Here is a 14,909-nt window from a genome sequence, read left to right on the forward strand (position 1 = left end):
GGCAATCCCCCCATCCCAGGAACCAGTCTGGTGAAGCTTCGTTGCACTCCCTCTAAGGCAAGTATATCCTTCCTTAGGTAAGGAGACCAAAACTGTACACAGTACTCCAGGTGTGGTCTAACAGGGCCCTGTATAATTGCAGTAAGACATCTTTACTCTTAAACTCAAATCCTCTTGTAATAAAGGCCAACATACCATTTCATTTCCTAATTGCTTGCTGTACCTGCTTGTTAACTTTCAGTGATTTGTGTACAAGAAGACCCAGGTCTCTCTGAACAACACCATTTCCCAATCTCTCACCATTTAAAAAATACTCTGCTTTTCTATTTTTCTCACCAAAGTGGGTAACTTCACATTTCTCCACATTATATTCCGGGCCCCTCACTGACGATCAAACCCGTAGCTTCTGCCCCGCTGGACAAACACGTCACAACCAAAGGGGCAATGGTTACTGACGTCACACAGACCGGGTTGCTGACGTCACACAGCCGCCGTTGCCAGGTTCCTGACGTCACTGATGCTGAGGTGGTTTAACGGTGGCGCGGATTCAAACCTGTCGCCACGCGACCACGAGCGGCGCACTCCGACTTAGAATGTGGGCGGGGCGCGTGGTGCTGTGCCGGACCTCTATTGGTGTGCGCGCTGTCAATCATCTGTTTTCACACAATAGCAGGGGCGGATAACTGAGGTCACACTGCGCATGTCCTGGGTCACCGGATGGAGACGGTTAGTGAAGGAAACAAAATGGCGGAAAATGAACCCAAGAGCGCGGCGCCGGAATGGATTGACCAGAGGATCTGGATCTAGACTGGGACTGAGGGTGAGTGTCCCGGGACTGAGCCGCAGCCCAGGGGGAAGCGGGGCTGAGAGTGAGCCGGCCCCTCATCCTCCCTAAAGTGCGGGGCCCAGACTCGGCCCCCAGACTCCAGCTGGGACTGAAGCAGAATTTGATCCAGACTCAGCACAGCGGCCGGCCTCTTGTCCTTCCCGCCCGCCCGCCTCCTCTGTCTGGAAAGCCCCGGATCCCCAGCACAGACTTTATTCTCCGCTTTGTTCACCGGTGCCGCCACCTTCCGAGATTTGAGCACCAACACCCCCGGCTCCCTCCCCCCTCCTTTAAAATGCCCCGTTTGGCTCCTCTTGTCTCCTCATTCTCCCCCAGACTCTCCGCCCTCCCTCAGACTCTCTGCGCTCAATCCCACCGGCCCTATGTCGGCCCATTCCCCCAGCCTGTCTGTCCTCCTCACTCTTCACCACACGGCCCAGGCTCGGCTCATCGGCGCGGCGCTCAGTCCCGCCCCGAGTTCACGGCAGCTTCAGACCGACACAACCGGCATCAGAGCCACAGACAGTTTGATGGGACAGTGTAGAGGGAGCTTTACTCTGTATCTAACCCGTGCTGTACCTGCCCCGGGAGTGTTTGATGGGACAGTGTTGAGGGAGTGTACAGTGTCCTCTCTCCCTGTCTCTCTTCCCCCCACCTCTGTCTCTGTAATTGAAGCAGATTGGTTATTTTGTAAATTTATCTGAAATTTTAGAGCAATTGACAAGCGATTCCTGCTGATCTGCTGAGCGTATTTCCATATAGGACACAGATGCTTCAGGGAAGCAGAGCTCTTGGTCATGTTGAAATAATGCTAAACAGATTATTGTGGCGACTGCCTAGCAGTGGAAGGAAACTATGTCAGCAAAAGTGTAAAATACATATCCTTGTCATGGGAGATTTTAACTACACCAAGTGATCTGTCGAGAAGAGGTAGGGAAAGGAGAACAGGGAATGGAGTATTTACAGTGTTTAGGACTCCTTTCTTACCCAGTTCGTAAGAAGACCAACGAGAGAAATCACTGATGGATCTATAATGGGAAATGTACCAGAGCATTTAAGTGAAGTGAGCGTAGGTGAAAATCTACACGATCGATCACAACATAATAATGATTGAGAAAGACAAAAGTATTAAGATTGTGAACAAGCTGATTTTTGAGGTGATGACAATGGAACTAGGGAAGATAAACATGGAACAGAAGAAACCGACAGAGACAGAACAGCAGTGGGAAATATTTAAAAAGGTGATCAGTAGAGTTCAGGAGAATTATATTCCACTACAAAACAAGAACAAACTAGTCAATAATAAAACACCAGGGCTGAATAAAGAGATGAGGGTAAAATGGATACTGAAGAAAAATGCACTGTCGAAGCCTCGACTCCCGAGTAAGACTCTTTAAACACAAAGTATCGTTAAAGACAGGCTTTATTTGCTTGCAAGGGAAGGGTTGTGTAGTCAAAGGCTACATCAGACCTCTTCAAAGTAATACAGAATTTGTAACATATTTATACAGTACAGAAACAAAACAGGCTTTCTATGCCATATGACAGTGACAATAAAGGAGAGGATGACAAAAGGGACTAGGAAGAGGTTGGGAAAGTATAAGAAAAATAATTAGGAAGGTGAGAAGGCACTGCAAAATTAAATTATCAAGGAATATTAAAAAAATAGTAAAATATTGTATAGGCTCATAAATAATAGGAAATTCAGGATAGGGACAGAGCCACTAAAGGATCACAAGATAAACCAACAGGTAATGACAGCTGAGGAAATCTACATGATATAAGGGGTTAATTTCAAGTGCTTGCTGGGTAAAAGTTTTCAGACTTGACACCGGTCAAGAGTCGATGTGTAACTAGAGCTATTGCACGTACTTGGATTACAGCCAAGAACAGATGTCTGCCCACCTATTGAGAATGTAGAAGTGAAACAATGGGTTCCGTTGATGTAACCAGTGACCTGATAACTTGCGACCGTAAGCAAACCTAGCCTCCCAATACATGATTAAGATTAAAGAGGACCTCCGGTTACACGATTCATGCCCTGTTATAGATTAACGGTTGACTTATGTGTCCAGGATCCTTCTGTCAATACGTCATAAGACCTGATGATTAATCTAATATGTATCCTGATAGAGGAACAAAGGAATGTCAATCAAACTTGTTTGTTACACTGTATAAATATGGAATGCTTACGCTGTATCATTGGAATAGTAGCCTCACCCCTTGAGTAGAGGTGCTGATTCCCCTTGCAAGAGAAATAAAAGGCCTGTCCGTCTGACGAATCCAAGAGTGTATTGAGTCATTACCCAGAGCTAAGAAGTAAGGCACTTCAACACCGCCAAATTAGCAGAAATATTGGATACAAAAGCCTGACCTGCTGAGTATTTGCAGCGCCTGACTGGCTGAGTATTTCCAGCATTTTTTGTTTCTGTTTCTGAAATATTGTTTAGTTAGTTACTTTGCCTTAGTTTTCACCAGGTAGATGAAAAAGGTGGACATGACACTGGAAGAAGAGATGAGAAGAGAGATCAAGACATATAAAATAGAAAGGGTGAAATAATTGATAAACTAGCAAAAGTTAGAGGATAAAACCCCGATACTAAAAGAAGCAAGGGAGAGAGAGAGAGCAGAGGCTCCATTTTATATATACTCGGGAATAGTTAGTGTAATTTCCAAATTTACAGATGACACCAAATTCTGGTGTATAGTTAATACTGAGGAGCACTGTGACAAAATACAAGATGTTAATAAACTGGCAGGTTGGTGTGTAAATGGCAAATTAATTTTGATATAGATAGATGAGAGATGCTGCAATTTTGGTAGGAGGAATAAGGAAACATACTCCTTGGAAAGTTAGTGTCTAAATGGGGTAGAGGAGCAAAGGGATCCAGAGGGACAGATGCACAAATCATTAAAAACAGGTTAATCAGGCCATGAAAATGCAGACAAAGCACTGGGGTTCATTTCTAGAATGATAGATATACAAAGCAGAGAAGGTATTTTAAACATGTATAGAACCTTGGTTAGACCACACAGGGAGTTCTAAAAGATTCCCCACCACCAAGGTTAAGCTGACTGGCCTGTAATTGCCAGGTTTATCCTTCTCTCCTTGTTTGAACCAGGGTATAACATTTGCAGTCCTCCAGTCCTTTGGCACCACCCCTGTAATCTAAGGAGGATTGGAAGATTGTGGCCAGCACCAACGCAATTTCTACCCTTACTCCCCACAGTAACCTTGGGTGCATCCCATCCGGACCGGGTGACCTATTCACTTTAATTACCGCCAGCCTGTCTGGTACGTCCTCTTCATCTATTTTATCTCATCCAGTATCCCAGCAATCTCCTCGTTTACCATAACTTTGACAAATCCTCGTCCTTGGTTAATGCCGATGCAACGTACTCATTTCGTACCTCAGCCATGCCTTCTGCCTCCACCAGTAGTTCTCCATTTTGGTCCCTAATAGGCCCCACCTCTCCTGACGACCCTTTTTCTGTTAATATGCCTAAAGAAGACCTTTTGGATTATCTTTATGTAATTCTGTGGTGAATTCTGAAAAGACATGGTACAGCACTCGAAACAATCTTCAGCATGGGGCTGGGTGTCAGAGGGTCAAAACTCTGACCTTTCACCCCTACCGATCTGAAGGTCTTGTGTAAAATGAATGTGGGGATTTCAAACACAGTCTTTGGTGAGAGGTCAGATTTGTGCCAAACTAGGCTGTTTGACAGTTCAAGATTTCCACTGGGCTTTGTGTGAAGACGTGCTTCCTGACCTCACCCCTGAATGGACTGTTTATAATGTAAATATTGTGCTCTCTTGCTCTGGACTCCCACTAGAGGAAAGAGTTTCTCTGTCATTTTGACGGACTTGATTTGAGGCTTTTGACGAGGTAACAGAGGGTGGATGAGGGCTGTTCAGTTGATGCTGTGTATATGGACTTTAAAAAGGCGTTTGATGAAGTTCCGCATAATAGGCTTGTTGGCAAAATTGAAGCCTGTGGGATAAAAGAAGCAGCAGCAGCAGGGATACAAAATTGTCTAAGGCATAGAAAACAGAGAGTTGTGGTGGATGCTGTTTTTTGGACTGGAGGGGGAGGTATTCAGTGGTGGTCCCCAGGGATCAGTACCAGGATAACTGCTGGTTTTGATACATATTCATGACCTGGATTTGGATAAAGGGCACAATTTTGAAATTTGCAGCTGACTCAACTTGGAAGTGTTTAAAACAGTGAGGAAGTTAGTAATAGACTTCAAGAGGATGTAGACAGGCTGGTGGATTGGACGGACACATGGCACGTGAATTACAGCACAGAAAAGTGTGAGGTTATACAGTTTGGGAGGAAGAATGAGAAGAGACAATGCAAGCGAAATGGTACAATTTTAAAAGGGGTGCACGAACACAGACCTGGGGGGATGTTTGTGCACAAATCTTTGGTGGCAAGACATGTTAACAAAGCAATTGTGGTTAATAAAGACAATGGGATCCTGGGCTTTATAAATCGAGGCGTAGAGTACAAAAGCCAGGAATCGATGGTAAACCTGTATAAGACACAAGTTTGGCCTCAGCTGCAGTATTGTGTCAATTCTGGGCACCACACTAGGAAGGACGCGAAGGGTTTGGAGAAGAGACTTGCTAGAATGGTTTCAGGGATGAGGGATTACAGTTACTTGGATAGACGGAGAAGCTGCGATTGTTCTCCTTAGAGCAGAGAAGGTTAAGAGGAGATTTGATGGAGGTGTTCTATAATGAAGAATTGTTTAGATAGAGTAAATGGAACAACTTGTATTGATATAGCACCTTTAATGTAGTAAAACATCCCAAGGCGCTTCGCAGGAGCCGCATAAGAAGATATTGGGGCAGATGACCAAAAGCTTGGTCAAAGAGTTCGGTTTTCAGGAGCGTTTTAAACAGGCCATGAAAATGTAAACGCAGCACTGAGGTTCATTTCTAGAGAGATCGAATTGCAAAGCAGCGAAGTTATGTTCAACTTGTAGATTCTGTTAGAACCTTGGTTAGACCACGCTTGGTGCACTCTCTGCAGTTCTGGTCTCCATATTATGAAAAGGATAGAGAGACACTGGAGAAGGTGAACCAAAGATTGACGAGAATGATACCAGAACTGAGAGGTTCTAAGTATCCAGAATGACTGACTGTACTGGGGCTCTTTTCTCTAGAAAAGTGAAGTCCGAGGGGTTATTTATTAGAGATCTGTATAATTATGAAGTGGTTTGATCGGGTAGACGACGAAGATGTTGCCACTTGTGGGGAATCCAAAACTGGGGGTCAAAAACGTAAGATAGTCACTAATAAATCCAATAAGGAGCTCAGGAGAAACCTCTTTACCCAGAGAGTAGTCAGAATGTAGAGCTTGCTGGCACATGGCGTAGTTGAGGGGAATAGCTAGGGTTGCAAAATTCTGGGAATTTTTAAAAGAGGAAACTTTCCATGGGAATTTATGGGAATTTTGAGTTTTTTTGCACACTGATGGTTTTTGTCTCTGACCCTTATATTATCTTTGTCGTCAAAATAGACATACTGTTCCATACAAATAAAAACAGGCTTTCAAAACTTTATTTAGGTTATAATTTTGAACTTTATTGAACCCCCACAAAAAAGACCCGTCTAAAATAAAATAAAAAGAGCGTCAGCTTATTTAGCCTGTAATTTGTCCTTATTTTGTCCCTTTTGAGTCTTCTACTCCTCATTGCTCCTTCTGATTCTTTGGCTCTGACGTGTCCATTTCCTCCTCTGTGTCAGTGTCTAGCTGTGTGGTGGACACTTCTGTATCTGGCTCAATAAGTTGCAGGTTCGCCCGGATAGCCACCAGTTTCTCCACTCTCTTAGTCAGCCTGTTGCGCACCTTTGTATGCGTATTCCCAAAAAGTGACCAGTTTCGTTCAGAGACCGCTGATGAAGGTGGGATTTGGAGTATCACCGATGCAATTGGTGACAGGGCCTCAGATGCACAAAGTCCCTTCCACCAGGTATGTGCACAGATATGCTTGCATGATTCCCATATCCCATCCCCATTCCAAAGACCTTGCTTGGTAGAGAACTTTGCCAGACTACCCAGAACTTTGCCCACATCCAGATTGAGAGGGTAGAAATCACACTAAGCGCTGTTGATCTGTTCTCCAGAAAGTACTGGTCTCCCAACATGCTTTGGGTCCAGCATGTATGCTGCAGCATGAATCGGCTTGACACAAAATTCTTGACGCGTCTGTATGAATTGAACAATTGCCTTCTCCTCTGCTTTGAGCAGCAGGGATGTGGGTAGGGCAATGCTGATTTGTTCTTTTAAATCAGTAAAAAGCCTGAGAACATCTGACAAGACAGCGTAATCTCCTTCAATCTGAGCAATTGCAGATGCTACTGGTGAGAGTAGTTTAAGGCTGCTAACCACTCTCTCCCAAAACACATCATCCAGCAGTATTTTCTTGATGGTGGTTTCCATATCCCCAGACTGGGATATTGCCATTTCTTGCAGCGACTCCTTACCCTCCAGAAGGCTGTTGTACATTATGACAACACCACCCCATCTAGTGTTGTTGGGCAGCTTCAGTGTGGTGTTCTTGTTCTTTGTCATTTGCTTGGAGTTGTAGGTTGCTGCAACTACCTGTTTTCCCCTGACATACTTAACAACTTGCTTGGCTCTCTTGTACAGTGCTTCCATGGTTCTCAAACCCATGATGTCCTTGAGGAGCAGGCTAAGCCCATGAGCTGCGCACCCAATAGACGTAATATGAGGGTAGGCCTCCTCCACTTGAGCCCAAGCAGCCTTCATATTCGCAGCATTGTCAGTAACTACTGCAAAGACCTTTCGTGATCCAAGATCGTTGATGACCGCTTTCAGCTCATCAGCAATGTATGTGCCTGTGTGTCTGTTGTCCTTCGTGTCTGTGCTCTTGAAGAACACTGGGAGAGGAGTGGAGACGATGTAGTTTATGATGCCCTCCCCTCGTACATTTGACCACCCATCTGAGATAACTGCACCACAGTCTGCCATCGCTATTGTTTCTTTGAGCTTTCCTTGGACTCTGTTATACTCAGCCTCCAGCAAATAAGTAGACAAAGCATGTCTGGTGGGAGGACAGTATGCAGGGCGAATAACATTGAAAAATCTCTTCCAGTACACATTGGCTGTGAGCATGAGGGGTGAGCCTGTTGCATATACAGCTTGAGCAAGGCACTCATCTGCATTCTTCTGGCTATGGTTATCCATTGTATCAAAGAACCTTCCAAGTGGGCCAGGAGTTGCTGATGATAAGGAGCCTGATGCTGAATGAGAACCATCATCTTCTTGAATGGAAGCAGAGGAACTCTGGGCTGACTGCTGTGAGCTTTGAGTGAAGTTGTTGCATTTGGATAAATGCTGCTGCATCTTTGTGGCATTCTTTACATATGGCTTTCTACAGTGTTTGCACATGTACACAGTCTTTCCATCTTTAATGCCTGTGGTAAAATGCTTCCACACATCCGACGGTAAACGTGGCATTGTTCTATGCAGAGAAATAAAGGGCATTCATCCCTGTGTCGAACTGCAGTCGATCAGCATGATTGCAACAGGGTGAGTACATTTTTGCTGATGCTCCATGTGATGGAAGCATGACCTGTACACACACGACGCTACACCAATAGTGTATTATTTTGTATATTTTAAATTGAAGGACAACAGAGTTCAACAAGTAACTGGTTTATTTGGTATAAAGTCTGATTTACTTACTGCATCATCACAACATCAGCAGAAAACAAAATGACTTCCCTCAGGACCCCTAACCTGGATCTTAAAAAAAACTATAGCAGTCTTACAGATGCCTGCAGGCCAATCACAATTCGATATGCAAATATTATAAATAGAGGGAGCTAATTGCTCATCCAACCAATCAGGACACACTTGTTCACAGTCACACACAAAACTTGTAATTATTAAAACAAGCCAAGTAAGAAGATAAACATATATTGATTAAGAAATTCCTTAATAATTAAGATTCCATCTCTGTTAGTAATTTTAAGAGAGGACCTGTGGGGGGGGAAAAAAAAGAAAGAAATACAAAAAAAACAATATTATGCTAGCATGTGCATTTTTGGGCAAAATTCCCAAACTAAACTTCCCGTGGAAAATTTCCGGAAATTTACAGGAACTTTCCACCCCGTTGCAACCCTAGGAATAGCAGAGTGCCTTTACGGGGAAGCTGGATAAGTATGAGGTAGAAAGGTATAGACTGATATGATGATAGGATGAGGTGAAGTAAGGTGGGTGGAGGCTCGTGTGGAACATAAACACCGGCATGGACCTGTTGGGCTGAGTGGCCTGTTTCTCTGCTGTAAATACTATAATTCTACAGTGAATTCTGAAGAGACACGGTACAGCACTCGAAATAATCTTCAGCAAGGGGCTGAGGGTCAAAACTCTGACCTTTCACCCCATCCCATCTGAAGGTCTTGTGTACAATGAATGTGGGGAGTTCAAACACAGTCCTTGGTGAGAGGTCAGATTTGTACCACACTGGGCTGTAAATCGGCAGACTGGCTGTTACGTGCTGAACAAGTGCCTTCAAAAGCCTGTTTAAAACCTCTTTCTCCATTACTGATCTCAATCCACCTACAACCTTAACCCGTTCTCTGCTGCTCAGTCTGTTTGTGTCTCTACGAGCGTGTGTTTCTGTGTCCCACTATACATGTGTTTTTATGTGTGTGTGTGTGTATATGTGGGTATGTCTGTGTAGGTGTTTCTGCATGTGTCTCTTGTGCTGATGTGTGTGTCTATAAACAGAACCCTACCTAATGAAAATATATCAATTTTAGGCTTGAATTTTTCAATTGAGCTCTAGCATGAACAGCTTTTTGGAGGAGAGTTCCAGATTTCTTCTGCCCTTTGTGTGAAGAAATGCTTCCTGACATCACACCTGAACAGCCTAGCTTTAACTTTAAGCTTTTGCCCCTTGCTCTGGACACTCCCACCAGATGAAATAGTATCTCTCAATTTGATTGAATTTTTTGAGGGGGTGACTAGGTGTGTGGATGAGGGTAGTGCAGTGGATGTGGTTTACATGGATTTCAGTAAGGCTTTTGATAAAGTCCTGCATAGGAGACTGGTCAAGAAGATAAGAGCCCATGGGATCCAGGGTGCCTTGGCACATTGGATCCAAAACTGGCTTAGTGGCAGAAGGCAGAGGGTGATGGTGGAAGCTTGTTTTTGTGACTGGAAGCCTGTGTCCAGTGGGGTACCGCAGGGATCGGTGCTGGGTCCCTTGCTGTTTGTGGTCTACATTAATGATTTGGATGTGAATGTAAAAGGTATGATCAGTAAGTTCGCAGATGACACGAAAATTGGTGAGGTGGTAAATAGCGAGGCGGGAAGCCTCAGGCTACAGGACGATATAGATGGGTTGGTCAGATGGGCGGAACACTGGCAAATGGTGTGCATGTACATAGATCCCTGAAGGCAGCAGAACAGGTGAATAAGGTGGTTAAAAAGGCATATGGGATACTTGCCTTCATTAGCCGAATGTAAGAAATCGCACAACATCAGGTTATAGTCCAACAGCTTTATTTGAAATCACAAGCTTTTGGAGTGCTGCTCCTTCGCCAGGTGAAGTGGAGAGATGCATAGAAACACAGCTTATATAGTCAGAGAATAATGTCAGATGTTTACAGGTAATCTTTCTAACTGCCATTTATCACACCTCGGCAGAGAGCTAATCACAGCACAGCAATCAAAGGTGTAAATGGTGTCCAAACAGGTCAGTCAGGAAAACATTACATCAAAGAACAATGAGGTGGGGTCACAAGGGGTCAAATGTTGCAGATGCTGGGGTCTGTATGAAAATCAAAAAAACAGACAAAAAACATTTTTTTTGCTTGCTGGAAATTACAGCAGGTCCGGCCACATCTGTGTGGAGAGAACAAGCCAACGACGACTCGAGTCTGGATGACCCTATGTCAGGTGGGGTTACATGTAACGTGACACGAACCCAAGATCCCGGTTGAGGCCGTCCTCATGGGTGCGGAACTTAGCTATCAGTTTCTGCTCGACGATTTTGCGTTGTGTGTCTCGAAGGCCGCCTTGGAGAATGCTTACCCGAAGATCGGAGGCTGAATATCCTTGACTGCTGAAGTGTTCCCCGACTGGGAGGGAACTCTACTGCCTGGCGATTTTTGCGCGGTGCCCGTTCATCCGTTGTCGCAGTGTCTGCATGGTCTCGCCGATGTACCATGCTCCGGGGCATCCTTTCCTGCAACGTATGAGGTAGACAACGTTGGCCGAGTCACATGAGTGTGTACCATGTACCTGGTGGGTGGTGTCCTCACGTGTGATGATGGTATCTGTGTTGATGATCTGGCATGTCTTGCAGAGGTTGCTGTGGCAGGGTTGTGGTGTCGTGGTCGCTGTTCTCCTGAAAACTGGGTAATTTGCTGCGAACGATGATCTGTTTGAGGTTAGGTGGCTGTTTGAAGGTGAGTAGTGGAGGCGTGGGGATGGCCTTAGCGAGGTGTTCGTCATCGTCAATGACATGTTGAAGGCTGTGAAGAACATGGGGTAGTTTCTCTGCTCCGGGGAAGTACTGGACGACGAAGGGTACTCTGTTGGTTGTGTCCCGTGTTTGTCTTCTGAGGAGGTCTATGCGATTTTTCGCTGTGGCCCGTCGGAACTGTCGATCGACGAGTCTGCTCAGACGAGGAGGAACGCGATGGACACCTACAGACGCTGAAAGACACCCTCGTAAGAACGGGATATGACGCTCGACTCGGGACACAACCAACAGAGTACCCTTCGAAGATTTGGGAATTGCAGGAACTGGGAAGAGGAAACTGTCACAGGGAATCTCTCCGTGTCTAATAACACATTCAGAAAGGTACTGAGATAAGACGGGTGTCTCAGAGCGTCAGCACTCTGACCGTTTGGGGTTTAAGCTGTTTAACTTGAAACGGTATCTTCAGGCAGATTGGAAATGGACATCTATTGCATCAGACCGACAGATCGTTCGATGGGACAGTGTAGAGGGAGATTTACACTCAATCTAACCCGTCCATCCTCTATCTTGTTTTTTCTCTTTCGCTGTCTGTCTCATTTAATTTCTCTCTCTCTGCCTCAACTTACTCTGCCTCACTCTCGTCTCTATTTCTTTCTCAATGGCTCTATCTCTCATCGCCACATTTTCTCTCTCTCATTCACCTTTGCTCTGTCTCTCTTTATCTCTCTCATTTCTCTCTGCCTCGCTGTGTCTCACGCTTTCTGCCTTTCTCTTTGCCTCGGTCCCTTCTGCCTCACTGTGTCCCTCTCTCTGCATGTATCGACCCTTTGTCTTCTCTCCTCCTTCTCTCGCTCGCCATCTCAGCCACTATCTCATCTTTCCCTCCTCTTTCTATTTCTGCCTCATTCTCTCTCTCTCTCTCTCTCTCTCTCAAGATTCCTGATGTAACAGGCCTAGCCCAACCTGTACTTTGAATACATTACATGAGCTGATCACAGCTTCGACACCCCTAGTTTTAAAATGAGCTGTCCGGGATGTACAGACCCCACCTGGGGATTGGAGCCCTGCAAGATTTCGCTGTTAATCTAGAGGGAAGCTTGCCTCCACATCTCATCCAGCCCCAATCCTGAACTCATTTTATTACATTTCATTGTCCAGTTACATATCTGCTTCCGATGTGCTCCTCTCTGTAAATCTACTGGGTCTTGTTTCTTATTTTTGACAGCCTGTTTCTTGAATTTAATATGTTTGGTCATTTTGTAAATTTTCGAAGAATTGGCAAACGATTCCTGCTGATTTGCATTTCCATATAGGACACATGTCTCGGTGGAGCAGGTATCCCAGTTACGTTAAAATAACACTAAAAAGTTATTCTAGATGCCGTTTAGCAGTGGAAGGAAACTGGAGGGAAACTATGTCTGCAAATCTATAAACATAGAAACACAGAAGATAGGAGCAGAAGTAGGCCATTCGGCCCCTCGAGCCTGCTCCGCCATTTAATGAGATCATGGCTGATCATCCAAATTCATTACTCTGTCCCTGCTTTCTCCCCATATCCCTTGATCCCTTTAGCCTTAAGAAATATATCTAACTCCTTCTTGAATATATTTAATGAATTGGCCTCAACTGCCTTGTGTGGTAGAGAATTCCACAGGTTCACCACTCTCTGGGTGAAGAAATTCCCCCTCATCTCAGTCCTAAATGGCTTGCCCCTTATCTTTCGACTGTAACCCCTGGTTCTGGACTCCCCCCGCCATCGGAACATCCTTCCTGCATCTAGTCTGTCTAGTCCTGTTAGAATTTTATAAGTTTCAATGAGATCCCCTCACTCTTCTAAACTCTAGCGAATATAATCCTAATCGACCCAATCTCTCTCCATACGGCATTCCTGTCATCCCAGGTATCAGTCTGGTGAATCTTTGCTGCACTCCCTCCATGGCAAGAACATCTTTCCTCAGATATGGCGACCAAAACTGCACACACAACTCAAGGTGTGGACTCACCAAGGCCCTGTACAACTGCAGCAAGGCATCCTTGCTCCTGTACTCGAATCCTCTCGCTATGAAGGCCAACATACCATTTGCCTTCTTAACCGCCTGCTGCACCTGCATGCTGACCTTCAGCAACTGATGCACAAGGACACCCAGGTCTCTGCACTTCCCCTTTTCCCAGTCTATTGCCGTTCAGATAATCTGTCTTCCTGTTTTTGCCACCAAAGTGGATAACCTTGCATTTATCCACATTATACTGCATCTGCCCAATCACCCAACCTACCCAGATCATACTGGAGTTTCTCTGCATCCTCCTCACAGCGCACACGCCCACCCAGCTTTGTGTCATCTGCAAACTTGGAGATATTATGTAAGAGATCACACAACACCAGGTTATAGTCCAACAGCTTTATTTGAAATCGCAAGCTTTCAGAGCGCTGCTCCTTCGTCAGGTGAAGTAACGAAGGAGCAGCGCTCCGAAAGCTTGTGATTTCAAATAAAGCTGTTGGACTATAACCTGGTGTTGTGTGACCTCTTACATTTGTCAACCCCGACGCTTAGCTTTGGTACAGATGACAGACTTCGAGTGAAGGATGGTTCAAAACAGTCTTTATTCACAGGCCTGGGGAGAACCTTCTGAGACCCCTCACAGATCCGACTCCACCGATTCCCTAGCAACAATCACAATTATACAAAAATCAAACCCCCCTCCCTAGGGGCGGGGATAAAGCTTATCGGTATATACAGAGTTATAGCTAAATGGCAATTATAAACCGTGACATTTCATCTTCTGCCACCCACAAATCCCACATTTTCTGTTATTGGTTGGTCCCGTCACCTGGCTGTGGGGCCTCATCTTAATTGCTCTACAACCATCCATTTGCCTGTAGCCAGGTGGTTTTGCTTGTTACATGTTTTCTTAAGATAACAGCCCTCGTTAAGGCGTGCAAAGCACCGACTTTGGCCTCATCTCGGGTTACCTCTGCAAAGCAAGCACACTCTGATTAGTCTCACCATACTTTGAAGAATGGAACCCTGTTGTGATTTACAATAAACAAATTCTTAGGTGCGTTATCTCGCATATGTGTTGTCTCGCCTGGCCAAACAGACATCCTCCTTAATCTTCCCATGAGTTGTTCTGCAGTTTAATCTCTCAGCATTTGAAGTCACTTAATTATGTTTTAAAACTTAGCTGGGTAAATGCAATATACAGACCTCTATATCGTTTAACTCAGGGTAGGGATTAACTCATTATCTCCACCTTGTACATTGGTGCTGCATTATACATATTCTAACATAAAAACTAAATTATACATATTCTAACATACAAACTAAGATATAATAGTAATTTGACTACTTCAGTCCCCCCTTATGGCCCATTGGTCATTTTGACCCAATACGGCCAATATGCTGCAGTTTAAGATTGTTTGCTACGAGTACCGTCGCCCTAGTGGTACCAAGCCAGGGTGTCTAGTACTCATACTTCCGCAATCCTAAACGCAGTCTTCATAATGATTCTCCTCACGCCCTACCCCTTGCTTGTTGGTGGTTAGCAACAGTGTTTCTTTCTCTTCTTCCTTCGTTATTCGTTTGGTTATGGCCTGTGCTAGGTTGTG

The 14,909-nt window shown here is 44.9% G+C and overlaps 1 long non-coding RNA gene across 2 annotated transcripts in view; it reads left to right on the top strand.

Moving 5' to 3' along the window:
- The first annotated feature begins 692 nt into the window (after positions 1-692).
- The window catches only part of LOC147095337 (uncharacterized), a 66,444-nt gene continuing 52,227 nt past the window's right edge, over positions 693-14,909 (top strand). Inside the window, exon 1 of one of the 2 annotated variants that reach the window (XR_015074783.1) lies at positions 693-820. This is a non-coding gene — a long non-coding RNA (uncharacterized LOC147095337). The remainder of the gene's footprint in view (positions 821-14,909) is intronic. The other variant, XR_015074782.1, reaches the window with a different exon arrangement.

The sequence above is a fragment of the Somniosus microcephalus genome, unplaced genomic scaffold (genome assembly GCF_052327205.1).
Source record: "Somniosus microcephalus isolate GS21.2 unplaced genomic scaffold, FLI_Smic_1.0 unresolved_chr1, whole genome shotgun sequence".
NCBI lineage: Eukaryota > Metazoa > Chordata > Chondrichthyes > Squaliformes > Somniosidae > Somniosus > Somniosus microcephalus.